Consider the following 15608-nt stretch of genomic DNA (forward strand, 5'->3'; position numbering starts at 1 on the left):
AAGAAACAATATTAGGTATACTGCACACTAGCATATAAACAGCCTCGCTAAAATGCAGAATGACATTGTACTCGGAATACCTCTCTTGATGACTCCTCTTTCATTTCCCTGCGGTTCCCGCAACATCTCACAAGTCTAAACAAATAGAAATGTTTATCTGTCTGCAACGAGCAACACGAGCGTGTGTGCGTGTGTGCGTATGTGCACGCATGCGTGGGCATGCGTGCGTGTGCGTCTGGGTGTACGTGTGCGTGTGTTCGCGTTTATGCGTGCGCGTGCGTATGCATGCGGGTGCGTATGTGCGCTGCGCGTGTGCGTATGTGCGCATGTGCATGCGTGCGTGTACGTACATGTGCGTCCGTGCGTGTGTGTGCGTGTATGCGTGCGCGTGCGTGCGCGTGTCTGCTTGTGTGAGTGCGTGCATGTGCGTGCGTACGTGCGTGCGTGCGTATGTGCGCGTGTGCGTGCGCGTGTGCGTGTGTGTGCGCGTGCGGTGTGTGCGCGTGCGTGTGCGTGCATGCGTGCGTGCGTACGTGCGTCTACGTGTGTGCTCGTGTGTGCTCGTGTGTGTGCGTGTTTGCGTATGTGTGCATCCGTGGGCGCGCGCGCGCGTGTGTGTGCATGCGTGTGTGTGTGTGCGCGTGAAAGTGCGCGTACGCGCATGTGTGCGGGTTCGTGTGCTTTTTTTATTTGTTTTGTTCACAAACTTGAACTTTACCCATAAAGCTGCCGTCAACCAATCAGGAAAGAGAACTCACTGCGTGTTCCAAAAAGTATAGGAGGGTTCGCCCACTCTGCTGTGCACTAAACTTACGCGAAGCTATTGAGAAATTTGATCGTCTCCGTAGAGGCATCACCGTTTGCGGAATACCGGGTGACCCGTGAGGTTTTCGTCGCAACACCTTGTAACGCATTTTACCGCAGGCTTTCTTTATCACCAGGAAAGAAATAAACGGGCAGAAAGTACACCACTGAAAACATGCCATGTTGAAGTTTGTTACAACTTTCAACAAATTCTTGACCGACAGCAGCCCATCCTAATTAATTAGCAAATAAAACTTAGCTTATTTCAATTAATTAATATATTGGCTGGTATCAACACAATATTACTTGCGGCCTCTTTACTCGACTGTGAATAATATGCAGTTGGTTACTTAAGCGTACAATGACCATCTTTTTTAAATGTGATGCATAATAGCTGGGACACCACATATGTTAGCTCGTCGCCTTGAGCTCACCTTTGTTCTTTCCGTAACGTGTTTCCTTAACGCGGCCTTACTTCGCTCTCTTTATTTCTCTTTCTTCTCTGTTATCTTCCCCGACTGAACGAAAAAGCCCCTAATATGCTGCTGCACAAGCTACCTCGCAATAGAAAAAAATATTAATATCTATATACGCGATTATATCGCAACCAGAATGTCAGAAATGTCGAGTCAGAAAGATAGAGAGAGAAATAAAAAGAAGGGGCAGGGTAGGAGGCAGGGTACGAATACGTAGCGTCGAGGAAACGTGCGAGCGCTTCCAGGAGAACGCACGGGAATTCCAATTTAATGAGAGCTGTCGTGGCACCCTCTAGCGGTTCGCTGGAGCGTAAGTGGGGTGACGGAGAGAGAGAGAGAGAGAGAGAAAGCTTGGCGTGTGCGACGGTGTCAGCGCGAAAGAGGCAAAATGCAAGGTAGTCCCCTAATATGGTGCGTGTATATAAAAAAAAACGCCAAATGCATTGCGTGCGCGCTGGACTTATTCGGAATGTCGCCCACTGGCGTGGCTCTTTTACTGCCGTTCCCGGCAAAGCATACGCGTTGGCTTCGGTGCTCTGACGTGTAGTACACGCGTGTGAGCGCTGACGATATGGCCGAAAAGCATGTGGGCGGTTCTGAGCTGCTGGAATTAATCACCTACATGTTCTCACCTCCCCCTTCCTCCTAGACCTTTTTCCTTTCTTTCCTTTCTTTCTTTCCTTCCTTTCTCCTTTCCTCCCTTCCTTTCTTTCCTTCCTTTCTTTCCTTCTTATATCTCTTTCGTTACTGTCTTCGTTTGTTCGTTAGTTCCTTCCTTCCTTGCTTGCTTTCTTTCTTTCCTCTCGTTGTTGCTTCAAAGCGAAGCTTTCTTTCCTGCTACTGCTACCGCTGCTGCTGCAGTAACTGACTGCTATCTTGACAAATAGACGACTCGGGTCACTCGATATGTGCCCGAATAGACAATTTTCAGCTTGCTGTTACTGGCATAGAAGTCAACTACGGAACACGTTATTGGCCACGATATGCGCCACTGGCATGTGGGTATGTGCCCATTCTCGGCCTATCCCCCCAAATTAATGTGCCACCGTGTTACGCGCGGAATGAAGCCTTGAATGCATTTAGAAACGTGTGGTACTTCTGTGCGCATACACTTCACGTCAACATTATCCCCTCGACAGGCATGAGACATCGCCTACGTGCTCTTGACAGCCACAAGCTAACAGCCACATGCTACATGGGCTGTGCCCATGCAACCCACTACTGCTGCTACCTCGGTTACTGATGAGCTTTGGATAATTTATATTCCAAAATTGCATTGCATCTGCATGCTTTCTCGTGCTGCTTTCAAAGTGGTTGCTCAGGCAGTTATTCTTCAATGAGACCTAATGTAGACTTGGTAATTTAGAGAATAAGATAGCTGTTGAAGCAGGCTGGTTGATTCAAAATATAACAGTGAGCATTTCAATCAGTTTGCTTGCTAAAAGGCTAGTCGGTGTTAGGAGTGGCCGATAGGTTAACGTATCGGTCACTAGAATTTAACACGATAAATATTTATTAATCGAAAATATGCTTTACGCTTCGACCAATTATCGATTCATTCTCTGACTGATTCCTCCACTGCGCTTGAACAAAATGTGATAAATTCGCTCGTCCAATTTGACATGCTGCGCCATCGTAATCATGCCCTTTTGGTGTTGTGGCTGCCAAAGCTCTGTACATATTTATCGAGAATGTATATAATGACATTGTGTTCTTTTTTTCCGTCTCAATTATGTCGAAATGTGATCTAATATACCACTGTCAGACGAGCATTTCCGATTTTGGTTGACCTGGATCTGAATTTTAACTTTTAGAGTCCGTTTGAAGCACAAGAAGGGAGCCAGTATGTCAGGATTGAAACCAAGCATACTCTAAAATTACGGGGAAGTATAAGTTCTGTCTGCATTGAGTTTATTGTGCCTTGAACTGAACTTGTTCGAAAATGTCCGTGTGATAGGATTGTAAGTAACTGTAAAGAAATGGAACGGCAAAGAGGTTAACCAGTTCACACCTGGCTAACTACCCTGCAATCGGAGAGGGCAAAGTGGGGATAACAGTGCAACAGTGCTCCTGTAGACCTGTATGTGGATGACGTCCGAGTCCATGGCCGACATATCTTCTTTTTATTCTGCGAACGCTTTGTCGTCCAGTCGGCTTAAGGCGGCACGAAATATTAGTTTTTCATGGCCAGAATTAGGAAGGCAGTAAATGAGACTACCTTATAAAACCTCGTCGTAATCATAAAACACTGCTGTAGAGGCACTGCTCACCATGTCACTACGGAAACATTAGAGCGTAGTGTATGCATGCGTCGTCTAGTTCGTAGAGGCCGCTTATACAAGGTCTTTTCGGTTTGTCGACCGGGTGTGCCAAGCACTGCCCGCGGCCTGCTTTCAGCCAGAAATGCGTCTGTCTGTTAAGGTTATTTTAGGGTACGCATAAAAGTATTCAGCATGTGCAACAGTGCTTGCATGGCTTCCCTTGTAAAATTTTAAGCTTTACTCCGGCGCAACTCTACTTTCGCGTCAATAGCGTGTGCCTCCTTGTAGTTCACCTTTACGTATTAAAGGAAAAAAGAAAGAAGAAAATAAAACACGGGCCAACTCGCAGACGCGATCGCAAGCTGTTCAATATCGACCTCGCGGTGTATACACTGAAAGAGGCAAAGCGGGCCCAAACACAGAGCGAGGCCTATGCCGGAAGTTCTCGCCGCACCTTGACCTCCATTCCCTTTCCCCAAAACACAGGCGTAGGCACCACTCTAGTTTTACAACCGGCGAGAAAAGTGGCGCAGGGTGCGGGTCTTCGATAAAATGCTCGAAATTAAGAAGAACAGGAAGAGATCAGAATGAAGTATGAGGGGGAGAGCGGCGGGAGAGGAAGTATAAAGGGCACAGGCTTGAGCGCTCATGTCGGAAGTAGACGAAAAAGATGGAGGGACAAAGGCTGGGGAAAGGGGAACGTGGGGGAACGTACTGTATGGTATCCAAGAACAAAGGATAGAGGGTAACGGGAAAAGAATCGGAATAGAATTAAGACGAATGGAGAGAGAGAGAAATAGAAAGGGTATATGGGAAGAGTGACAGAACACGAAAAAGAATGTCAGAGGAAAAAACATGGCGCCAAAACACGAAGTAGAAGAGCGAGAGGGTAAAAGGTGGCAGAATTGAGGAGGAGGAGGAGTATAGTAGTAGTAGTAGTAGTAGTAGTAGTAGTAGTAGTAGTAGTAGTAGTAGTAGTAGTAGTAGTAGTAGCTGTTGTTGTTGTTGTTGAAGCAATAGTAGAACAGTAGAAGGATGAGTATGATTATTACGCTGATTATTACACCGGCAAATGCTTTTTAGGGGCGAAAATTACGAACACGTGTCTCTCGCAGCCGTTAGATTGCCTGCATTTTCTCTCTTCGACCCTTTCTTTTTATTTCATATATGCGCTTCCAAACTGACTCTCAACTCTAATGACTTTTCGAAGCAAACGGTTCCCGCTTTCGGCTTGGCTTATCTGATTTTCTTTGGCGAAGTATAATACATGCCCTGAAGATCATTCTGGGACGCCAGATCGCCATACATTGCCCATCGGCTTGTATATATATATTTTTTTTACTTTTTGAGCAAGCAAGGCGACAAATAGGATACCTTTTGTTCTGGTTAAGCATGTCCGCGAAAACTGGTTCATTGCCACAGCGTTCGTATGTTATTTTTTTTTTCGTATTACTGCTTGCCATTTGCTCACTGGACAATGTATTGTTGGTGGACAAGTCCGCAACACTAGATTTGCCAACCTTTCCAATTGCGTCGGAATAAAGCAATCACGTACGCAACAAAATGCGTTTGAGACAACGTTTACAATGCTAGCTTTCTTTTTTCGCCATGTGGAATAAGTTTTAGATAGACTACTTACAGTGCTTACGATGCAGGCTCACACGACCACGCCGGTTTATCGGCTTGCACAATATAGCAGCGCAGACACGAGTAAAGCACGTGCTCGTGTTGTCTAATGTTGTGCCGTTTTTTTTTTACGTTGTCTTCGAGTATCCTAGTAGATACGTACACCAACAAGATCAGTTTTCAGCCCTCCAGCAAGCATATGTGCTGAAGGCTATCGCATACGTACACGTAATCGCACTTCCGTTAGAGAAGTGACCATACAGAAGCTATATAGAGGCCGACAAGAAAAGCGCCGTTTGTGTGATCGGAAATATAACCGCCAAGGCAAAGGGCAAAAACAGGAGGAGGGGACGATAAACACAAAGAAAACGTACGCAAAATGAAGAAGCACGGAAAACTGGGCGAGTTTGCAGATACATTTATAATTTGAAGCGCAAACAGAACACGCGAACACCTAAACACCTGTCGTGACCTTCTCCCTATGTTTAGTTCGTGCTTTAAACCTCGAGTACGCAGATAATGGCAGCGGGGCTGTCACAGTCCGGTAAAGTCGTTTCATCTTAGAAGGGAGACCCTTATTGCGCACCCACGGTAGACGCAGTTAACCGTGAATATTCTTGGCAAATACATCGCGTGCTCGCACGGTGGCCCATTTCAGCGAGTACGCAACTGACGACGGAACTGGCATGACAACTTGTATTAAAATGGAGATTTCCCAGTGCAATCACCCAGGGCAATTATTCAGGAGACATCTCTCACATGAGAGCATTTCCGAATTCGCATCTAATTAACGTGTAAACGAAACGTCGTGACGACCGACGGCGGACAGCACTTGCTTAACTTAACCCGTTTCCACTAAGCATTTCTTATACAAGAACTGCTCGCACGAACAGATGCGAGCCAATTGCGATGTCAAACATGCAGCGACGGTCAACGGCAGCTTACGAACAAAATATGAGTAAAATTGGCCCTACAGGTTTCGCCATGGCTCTTGCAAGAACTTAGTGTGGTAATTCGCAGAGGAAGTTGGAAGAGTACGCATTCTAAGCTTACTTAACACTTGCGACTTTAATACGAGACATAGCGCATGCCTTAACATATGCTATGCAATGCCAATATTAGTGGTTCGGTGTTGAACGCCGATAGGTTGTATGCAGGCTGAAATGTATTGCAATGTATGTGCTAAAGTAATTACTTAAAACTTTTTTGTCGCACTTTTGGTAATTAGTGGTTTATGCGTATTGATTTCCAGTGCAAGTAATACACACCTCTACGAGTATTACGGCTCAATAAGTAGATTTGATCTAAATGTCTCAGCTGTTTTTAAGATAACGTTAAAATAAAACACACGGTATAGTGTTCTTCCTTTCCATTTCCTTCCTTTCATTTTATCATCCATTTAAATGAGACTGTCCCCTCCTTCCTGAAAAGTATTCTTGAGGCAGTTGTCAGTCTTTTCCTCGCTTGCCCTTTCCTCTCAGGTGTATTTGCTTTCAAACCAAATAATAATAGCTATATACAGTAAGCAGGGACAATCGCTTGTGACTGTAAAAAATATAGTTGATGAGCGAGCACCTTCCGAAAGAATCGCTCCGTATTTCTGACCTCACGTTCCTTCGGCTGGAAGATGCGGAGAATATTTTTTTTACGCCTCTTCATGACAAATAGACTTACAGAGGCAGATGGGAGCACATGTGCTGGTTTGATGCACGTCTCTCCCCTTCGCATTCCGATGTTTGTACGTCTACCTCCCCGGTCCCCCAATGTAAGGAAGAACCGGGTATTCTTTCGGGGCAGATTTCATGAAGCTTTTTCGCTCGTCAGCGTTCGCTGCTACTCGTAGGCCGCCTTCCCCAATTGTATGTCCAGCATCAGGATTGGCCGGAATTTATTCTTGGAAAAACTGTAGCGCATGCGCTTTTAGTCTTAGCGCAAGGGGCCTGCTTCCGTTGACTTGCCCGTCTACACACACGCATACACACATATGAAGAAGACGAAGAGTACGACGTACGTTGAATAAGCACAGCATATTTGACTGATGTTACAGCTGGTGGACCAGCCTTTGTCAAAGGCACATTGACATTCGTTGATTGATTGATTGATTGATTGATTGATTGATTGATTGATTGATTGATTGATTGATTGATTGATTGATTGATTGATTGATTGATTGATTGACACAATCAAGCCAGCTCTAGCATCACCAACAGTGCATGGAATTGGCGAGATGGACAAAATTCAGACGGCCGACCTTGGAAGTCGGTCGACCTTGACACGCGAGGCGACAGAAACTGTACCGGAGTACCGCGCTTGCGCAGAGAGCGCGTCACCGCACACACAGCTCGCAACGCAACTGACACGAACGTTCGCTTTGCTGCGTCAGGTTTTCGATTAAGTGCTACGCGTCGCGACTGCGACGATCGCGGGTTCCCGGTCATTAAGCGGGAAACCGACGGTACCGGCGCGCCGGCTCGTCTCAAATATGCACGCAAAGCGGATCTGGAAAGGCGCGCTGCTCCTAATGAGCCTAATGGATAAGATGCGCTCTAATGAACCTCCACTCCTCGCGCCCAGACGAAGTCAACGCGGTACGCGTAATATGGAGCTTCACTCTTGGAAGAGCGACTTCGCTACGCTGGCACGGACCGTGCTCTGATAATTCGCGGCTCCGTGTGGTACCGGTTAGCATACGAGCCGTGAAAAACGTAAAAGCTTGGCATGCTCGCATACGTACATGTATGTGCGCGCAAGTACGCGCGTGTGTGCGTGCGTGTTCTTGTGCGTACGTGCGTGTATATATAGTACACGACTGAATTTGCAGTGTTTGGGACAATTCTGTAGTACACCACAGTTTTATCCGATGACCTACAGTAGCATATACACCAGGTCTTCAGCCAGGCAAACATCTACAACTGTTCACTAAAGCTCTTCTGGGAAAGACGTTACGTAGAGATCGTTGGTTTACGAAGCCTCTCCTGATCGAACTCAAACCATACACGTGACAGCACCTCTGCGCTTGCAACGTAGCCTATTTGCCCCTACAGGATTTCGCAGAGAGCCGAAGTCGATCTATGTCGAATAACGATTTCACAACTTTGTCGTTTTAACTGAAAGCTGCAATTCAACTTTGCAACCGGGTCACTTTTCCCATTTTAACAAAACTTGCAAATTTTACTGAACGTGTGGCCATAATGCGAGAGCAATCACGCAGCCCGTACGGTGACATGAACGGGCTTCTCCAGCTTTCTATCGCCAGATTTCAACACACTGATGGTTCTTGCTGCATGTGCTACTATTTATTTGCTCCTACTCTCAAACAAGCCCGCCTTGAAATAATAAAGCATGCTACGTTTTGCTCACGTACTGCATTAGATTCACCCAGCATATTATTATTATTATTATTATTATTATTATTATTATTATTATTATTATTATTATTATTATTATTATTATTATTATTATTATTATTATTATTATTATTATTATTATTATGCAGAGTGCGTACAGAGTGCGAGCCGTTGTAGGGTGATGTAACATGCTGCGAATGCAAGTTCGTGACCTGACTCTCTTCCTAAGCCAACATGTTGCCTTAGATTCTAATCTAAGCGCCAACTTGCCCAAGAAGAAATTCTTTTGCAACATCTAGCCTCTTCCGCGTCATATTGCACCCTGTCGCGAGCACATAGTGTTTGTCTCGCCCTCTCTCGTATTTTTTGCTGTTCGCCAGCCGCTGTGTCTCGCTATGCTGCCTCAGGTTTCACCGTTAAATTTTCTCAGTATTGCTCTCTCTTTTTGTATTATTTTCTACTGAGGTACATTTAATACGCGTGTAATATATACACGTTGCTTCAGCCGAGAGTGTTTTGCAAGCACCAACAGCAGCGTTGGCTCATATTACGTCCTCAAGTTCTTCGAATGAATGAACAAAGATCTTTATTATAAAGGCTGGCACGCGGTTTCGTGTGTATTCTATTTCTTCTTCAGTTTTATTTCTCACTCTTTCATGGTTTCGACTGGCAGACTTGTTGTGTGCAGACTTTTCAGAGTTTATTGCCTCTCAAAACATTGTCGTCAATCCCTGTTTTCGCTATATATGTTTCCTTTTTTATGCATTGATTTTTTTCTTTGAGATTTTGTTCAATCGGTGTTTCGCCTAGTTCACAAGCTCTGCACGAAAACTGCACCATACGTGTCGCAGTGAAAGACGTCGAACTGTTGTTCCTTTTTCTCGTTTTTGTTTTCTTCTTTGTTCATCTATGGCGATGCAGAGCCTGCTATTGTCTGTTTTGCTGAGGCTTCCATCTGGCAGGAAATCCCGGAAAGAAGTGCATAATTTCGAACAAAATTTGCAACCAGCGGCTTTTCTTTAAGTTTGTTATCGCTTCCTTCTTTTCTTTTATTCCTTCAATTTTGTTTCAGTACCTTTGTTCCATCTTTTTATTCTTTTTTAAGATCTATCTTCTGTTGCCTTTCTTCCCTTCTCCAGTCCTGGGACGCATAACACACGTGCTCTGCTGTTAGACAACCAAATATTCCCTCCCGTGTTCATAACCAATATTAAGTTTCAAAACTTTTCCCGTCAACTCTTCCTACTATCCATTGGGGTATAAAGGATAAAGGTTATAAAGAGGGACAAGGTGCCTCAGAAAGGCTGGCCAATGTTTCGATAGGAGGACCTATCTTCGTCAAAGGCGGCCTTGTCATTCTTGGCAGGTTAGTTCAATCTTTCAACCTGCCGAGAATGACAAGGTCGTCTTTGACAAAGGTTCTGTCGTCGAAACGTTGTCCAGGCTTTGTGGGGCACCTTATCATTCTTTATGACCTTTACACTACTTGTGCTACTTCTTCCGTCAGCCCCCTTCTTGATCTTAGATTTCCTCCCGTACATTGTGTGCCATAAAGCCCGACAGGCTACCGACGTAGAAAACTCATATTCGGCTCCGTTTTCATCGTGGGACACCTTTCTGGCGGCGCCATTCGCAGGAACCCACAGTGCCGTCCGGTTACGAAACGCGTTCCAGAGAAGCTGAAAAAAACATCGCTTCAATGTTGCGTGCCTCTGAGACGTGCTGTTTCCAAAGGAGGAAATATGGCGCGGATATAACGTTGTTTCCACATATGCGCCTCACGTATGAAACACGAAAGAGGCGGTAATATCCTGCAGGCGCGCGTATGTTTGCCTATAATCTTTTTATTTTCAACTCCACCCGTGTTTCATAACGTTCGCGAACGCACACACCTTGAATAGCGATACCAGTTTTAAACGTGCTTCGAGAAATTAATATCTAAGAAGATTCGCTTGTTTTTTTTTTTACTTCAGTTCTGAGATTCTGCGACTGCATCGTTATAGAGCTCACACTATTGTTATATAAAGACTTAGGAAAACAATTTTATTTTATTGATGAGAATGCGATTGATGTAACTGATGTATGGGTCCTTTTGTGTAAGTGTCGTTGAAGTTTTTGCACTTAGTGACACTGATCTGTAGAATCTATGTAGCTGTACGAATTTCATGTGCTATCAATTTCTCAAGTTATAAATTAACTTCCCGAAACAACCATTAGGCTACTTCAGACACCAAAGCGGAAGTTATAGATTAATTTACATCACATGTGGTTTTTTAACGTGTACCTATTTCTAATTGCATTAGCCTTTTCTCTAAACTCGGCAATCACCGCAACAGCTGTGAGAATTGGCTAACCTAGACAGGATTTTAAGGCTCGCAAATTCATCAACGTAAGTTACGAATATGCGTTTAAGTCATACTGGTTGGGTAACACCGGATGAAAGGCTGGACACGTGATAAATGGCAAGAAAAACAATAAAGTCAACCACCAAAGCAGCAAACCGAGAAGACGTGTTATTCAAAGGAAGCTTTGACCAATTAAATATAACGCGCGCGCGCACGCACGCACGCACGCACGCACGCACACGCGCACGCGCGCACACACACACACACACACACACACACACACACACACACACACACACACACACACACACACACACGCACGCACGCACGCACGCACGCACGCACGCACGCACGCACGCACGCACACACACACACACGCACGCACGCACGCACGCACGCACGCACGCACGCACGGTGGCAACAAAACAGAACATTATTCGTACAGAGGTCCATTGCCACGCGGGTATGAATATTATTCTCAACGACAGCGACGCTAATACAAGATAACACGCTTCCTGTCTCATTAAGTCACCGGCGAAGTAGGAGAACGCCTTTTATTTCTTGTGAATGGAGTTGTTTCCCTTTAGAAAACTAGAAAACTGTTGTGCGAAATGAATGGCAGGACGGTAAGCCCAAATTCATCCTCATGAACTTAATTTTCTTAGTAGCTGGTGGCGGTGGTGTGTCGTAGCTGCAGGCGGGTTTGGCTATTGCCGGCTTGGCGATGGAGGCCAGCCGTTGCTCCGCCTGAGAGTCTTTTTCACTGTCATTCGGGTATTCACTATTTGTTTCCTAGTTCAGTGTCTGCTTTCTGGTCACGTATACTTCGCTGTGTGAAGGGAACCATTTAAAATGTCTCACATAGAACAGCGACACTCAATCACTCAATAAAGCTTTAATGCAAATGTCTCTCCTGGCTCCACGAAAGTAACATCGTCATAGGTGTTAACACGGGCGAGAGAAAATTAAGGTCATTGACGCTACCCACCAAAGAAGTACACAGAAACGAAAGAGACACAACTTCATGTAATAAATCTGGCGCAATGTGAATTCGCCAAGCAACAGATTCGCTACACATCTTTAAATTAGAAACCTGTGTGTAGACGATGTTGGCCTCATCGGGGATTCCACTAATCCTTCTCGTTTAGGCCAGCGGTAGATATAAAAAATATACTGGTCCAAACAAACAATTAAAACAGACAGAGACACTACACGTGCTCCAGGCCCCACAAAAATAAAAGAGATAAGTAAAAAGATAAGAGCCCCGAGAGCTGAGTCCCTCACTTTACGAGATTTCATTTGCCCGCTCTGTTTATTCTCGAGGGCTCCTTAATTGCCGCGCATGGCCGCCTACACCGGCTGGTAAATCGATCCAGCAGTGTGAAAGCCAGTCAGCGCAGTCAATTAGCACCGAATTCTCAGGGTTGTTTTTCTTCGCACGTGCAAGAAACGTTTTTGTCACAACCCACGTGACCTCCCAATCACGGCTACCCACTGACATAGAAGCGAATACTGGGGCCAGAGGTCATCGCAACTTTCGGAGTGGGATGATAACTTTCTGACGTCCGATGATCTCCATCAGCTGACATCACCTCCGGCAAGCCTCAACAGCGCCGCCCTAGTGTGGCGAGATACAGTGTATGCACCTCAAGGACCGCGGACTGGCACGCTACTGGGAGCAGACCTTCAGGTTTTTCTTCATGTTTTTTTTCACCCTGCCATTCTATCGCTTCTGACTTCCCTGCGCATCCTTCGCCCTTCGTCTCTCGTTTACTTTGCAAGGCCTGCGAACCAGACCTCTTCCTAATTAAAGGAATCGATCTCTTCGTGAAGAGACGTGAAAAACGTGGTAGTGAGACGAAGATAAAGAAATGGAGAAGAAAGAAAGAAAAGTGTAGAAGCACTGAGCCACACGTTCGGGAGGATGGCCCCTCATTAGGCGATCAAATGATGAAACAAAGAAAAAAATAAGGAAAACGAAAGTGTCACGTAAAAGCAGGTTCATGTCTTTCTTTTTCTTTAATTACGCGACCTTCCAGAGCTCTGATTCTTCTGACTGCGAACTTTGTTGTTCGTTTAATTATCAGCGGAAAAAAAGTTGACATCCTTCGTATCTGGCCTCTTGTCTTCCAGGACAAGTGTAATCAACACTCTTACGGCGACGTGTCCTCGGCTAATTTCAGCGTTCCCGTTGTTAGCTTTAGGCTGGTAGTTTCTTTCTATCTGCAAATTTCACTAAACTCTAATCTAAAATGTGGTTCCCACATTATAGCATTTCTTGCTGTCAGCACAGACTCAACAGGAAAGCCTGTTTGTGCTTTCTGCCCTTGCGCAAGATCAGTATTAAAGTTTCGCGAATTGAAGTGCAATCTCATGGCGGCAACAACAACAACAACAAAAAAGAAGATTTTAAGTTCTCGATACCAGTTTGTTCATTATCTCGCAAGCACTGAGCTTATTGTAGATCCAGCTCTGACTAAGCTGTGTTCTGGATTTTCCTTCCTAATCTCTCGCTGAGTGCAGTTCCGGAAAACAGTAGTAATTTACGCTTGAATCAGGCGAGAGACAAAATTACTTCCGTTAAAGCACATGGGAGCGATTTCGTTATCGTGGAAGCGATATTCTATTGTTTTGTTCTTCTTGTATTTTGTGTTACTAGCGCATTTTCTAATGAGCGATTGTCCAGAAGCAGTGCCGCGGATTTTCACTGGTTGAATTTGTCTGCAATGAACTTAGCGAGTCACGTTTTCTATACTAAGGTTACAAGGGAGTTAACATATTCATTCCATCTTCTAACGCGCAAGGCGTTATCTACATTTTGTAACTGTTTCATCCGCTCAAGGAGCCTGTTTATAGTATGGATCAATCAATCAATCAATCAATCAATCAATCAATCAATCAATCAATCAATCAATCAATCAATCAATCAATCAATCAATCAATCAATCAATCAACTACAGAACGAACGAGGTTGGCCACCGTATACAAGCCAAGAGTTGGCTTCTCCTCAACATCACCCTTGATGTGGAGATGGCCACTTTCACAAATGCTGGCAGGTACTTGCACGGCAACACATTCCAATTTGTGGGAGAGTACGCACATATACAGACTGCCCCTTCAAAATATAACCCACCAAGTAAATGCATCGCACAAGTACAACAGGATTCATACCAGCAAGCTCTAACCGGACTGGTGGAAACAGGAAGACATGAAAACATAACTTTTCTGCTTGCTTTAGAACAGAGGGAACTCGAGTAGCCGGAGCAATTTTGACCTGGATCTCTCCACAACGATTCATATATAACTAAAGATTGGAGCAGAATCCCTCGCACGTTGGCTGTCGATTATTACTGCAATAGCAGACAGTATTCTACTTATGAGCTGACGTAAAAGCTTCGGCAGTAGCACCGTCATCATCAACGCAGATGGCCAATTCAATTTTTTTTTCTTCGAGAAGAACACTCACGCTACACGGCAAGTGTTGTAGCATGTGCTATAACACAATGTCAGAAGATGGCACCACCTGCGCACGGTTCTGCTTCCGCCTGCTTCTTCAGTGCAAACGGTAACACGTCCGAAGAAACGCTAAACACTCGCTTTTTCGCCACAACGCGTGCTTTACGCGGAATAAGATGAAAAAAATAAATGCTTCTATTTACGCCACTCCAGAACAATTGTGTTGGTGCAGCTTCTGGGCACTACGCAACTCTGTAGGACGTCCCAGCTAACGTTATACCAATCTGTTAAAACAAATATGCGTTCAAATAACACGGCGAAAGATTCAATTTTTGATCTATGGTGTTTCGTTGTCAGACTTCTCACGACCAAACGCATAGGATTTAGAATTGTATCTTGGAACATAGATGTTTATTCTGTTTGTTTTTCCCTTTTCTTAACAGTTTGGCTAACGTTCGCTGGGGCGCACACATGGTATATGATACTAAGGAAACATGTACAACGCCCGTGTCAGTATATACAGCACTATACGTTCACTTTCAGCCAAAAAAAGTGCACACAACGGCACCACTCACGATGCGAGGTGCTAAGTGGGGTAGCAAGCGCCCTTCTTTGCGCTGCCCCCCTCGTACCCTGTACACGCCAGAAAGCGCGGCCTGTGCACACGCCTCACGTGCTCTGAGCCCAATGAATCCAAGCTACTACCCGCAGCCGTCAGCTGTCGCGGATGCCTTTCTCCTGTATATGGACCAATCTCGGAACCGCAATACCAGGCCAATCTGCGGTTATTTTTATTGCTTAATTGCGATGCGTAGCAATGTTCTCTGACGCCATAGATGTGTATAAACCACTTTTCAGATCCTTCAGCACAATGCGTTGGCGGGCGAGTTGTAGCGAATCCATGAACACTTTGTTTAGCGCAAAACAACAGACACAAAAAAGATGACCCCAGGACAAGGCGCTACTCTCGACTGACATCATTTTATTGCGTCACTCCTTCATAGACAGCTGAAACTATAGGAACATGCGCAGTGAGCACCATGCGGTGGAGCCACCAACATTCGATCACAAGAGCGCACTCATGCGACAGAATTAAAAAAACCAAATCCAGCACTGTACAAGGTTAAGGAAGGCACACTAATGCACTGTGACCCAATGACTGAAAGAAGAATGCTTCCGATAACTCTCGGGCGCTGGTTTTACGGCTCTTTTTCAAAATCGTGGTGTCACGAAACATGGGTTTGCACTTGCATGTTTTACAATGCTGAGCCAAATGGGAACCTGTGCCGGTTG

Source organism: Dermacentor albipictus, chromosome 2 (genome assembly GCF_038994185.2).
Source record: "Dermacentor albipictus isolate Rhodes 1998 colony chromosome 2, USDA_Dalb.pri_finalv2, whole genome shotgun sequence".
Lineage (NCBI taxonomy): Eukaryota > Metazoa > Arthropoda > Arachnida > Ixodida > Ixodidae > Dermacentor > Dermacentor albipictus.